Genomic DNA, 1,891 nt, shown 5'->3' with positions numbered 1-1,891 from the left:
GGACTATTTTAACCGAATTTCACTGGTACATAAATCGTGGAGTGATTTGGTGGTGCGCCCTCATAATGAAGGCTGACGACAATTGAGCACAAATAACCATTACGTCATTGCACTTGAGACAATTTCGGCGCGGGAATTTTGAATATCGCGTGCTGAGAGCCGACTGTTTTTGTTTTTTGTTTTTTTAGTTTTTATGGTCAATATGAGTTTGTTTTAAATAAAAACACGTGATTCGTGCTTGATAATTATTTTTCTAACATAAGGCATAATGTTATCATTGCCGGAGACCTCCTTTAACAGTGATTTGAAATACATTGCCCGATTCGGAAGTGATTCCCATCCTAATAATATAGGAAACATTATATCAGAAGACGTAAGGTAGTTGGCACGCAATATTATTCTAGCACATCGCTTCTGTAAAACACATAATTTACGTATACCCATGTATGTCATTAGGCTGAGTTCACATAGAAGTATACGGTATACGGTATTCGCTATACGAAATACGCTCATTCGATCAGGCTGAGTTCATATAGGAGTATACTATGTGAACTCAGCCTGATCGAATGAGCGTATTTCGTATAGCGAATAGCGAGTATGTCAGTTTACCCATTTTCTTCGTCTTAACAAATGCTTGTAACTTTACTTCTTGAGGTCACATTGCATTCAATGAGGTGTCATAATGTGCAGAATTAGATAGTGTATCTATTAAAAAAATTAATTTGCCCACATATGGTTTAGGTTTTTAAAATTTGGACGGTATACGCTGCACTAAAATCGAACACGCGCGATTCCCACTATACTATACTATACGCAGGTATACGGCCTTTTCGAATAGCTCTTATGTGACCCGGTACTATGAAATTACCTTGCTCGATTTAATCTATACGCGTGCACCTGCAAAACGTGCATCGTATACCCGAATAGTATACTTCTATGCGATCGTAGCCTTATGTGACCCGGTACTATGAAATTGCCTTGCTCGATTGAACTATATACGCGTGCACCTGTAAAACGTGCACCGTATACCCGAATAGTATACTTCTATGTGAACGCAGCCTAGGCCGGCGGGTAAGCATCATTAATTGATCTCGTACATTGGTATGTAATGTGTTGTTTGTACTGTTTACCCCGCATGACTGCTCATATCCATAAGTACCAGACTTGAGTCCTGGGACAGTCTGTGTAGCTCAGTGGTAAGAGCGCTCGCCCAACAAGCGAGAGGTCTAGGGTTCGAGTCCCCGGGCAGGTATGTCCGGAGTTTTTACTCTGGTGTATCTGCCTATGCATGTAATGTTTCCATTTGTAAATTCATGTTTAATTGTGCTAGTGTGCGATGCGTAATTCTTCTTTCCCCTGTAACATGTAGGGCCTATGTCACTTATTACTGCCCTCTAATGTCCCATTCAGTGATCAACGAAAGTCGTTAAAATTGTCATTAGGTATTTCTGAAATGAAAAATTTGGGCAAACAAATTAGGAAACAACATTATTGACAAAGCTGAAGCCCCACTGATGAAAATACATGTAGCTAATTTATATGTCTGATTATTTTGCCTTTCATACATATACTGCACCAATAAAGTATCCTTACACTTGGAAAAATAATCACAATTACAAAACTGAACAATATTGGGGTGAATTTGTTTTTTTAATAGATGCACTATCTATAATCATGGAAGTAATAGCCTACACATGGAAGCTGGTCAAATACTACATCAAAGTGAGTATCATACTTGCCGCGATACTGAACAAAAGCAGTACAGTTGAAAGTGGAACAATTGAGTCATCGCATGGTCAACGTGTACCATGTCTAAAATCAAAGTTCCCGCTTAAAAATCAATAGCAGTACGAGGTCGTGTACTAAGTCCTGACAATGAGCTGTGTTATAT

The 1,891-nt window shown here is 38.9% G+C and overlaps 1 non-coding gene across 1 annotated transcript; it reads left to right on the top strand.

Moving 5' to 3' along the window:
• Positions 1 to 1,179: 1,179 nt before the first annotated feature.
• On the top strand, positions 1,180 to 1,252 carry Trnav-aac (transfer RNA valine (anticodon AAC)). Its single transcript has one exon. It is a non-coding gene; the product is annotated as a tRNA-Val (tRNA).
• The last annotated feature ends 639 nt before the right edge of the window (positions 1,253 to 1,891 follow it).

The sequence above is a fragment of the Amphiura filiformis genome, chromosome 19 (assembly GCF_039555335.1).
Source record: "Amphiura filiformis chromosome 19, Afil_fr2py, whole genome shotgun sequence".
In the NCBI taxonomy this organism is placed as follows: Eukaryota; Metazoa; Echinodermata; class Ophiuroidea; order Amphilepidida; family Amphiuridae; genus Amphiura; species Amphiura filiformis.
This window is presented reverse-complemented; position numbering and strand designations above follow the sequence as displayed.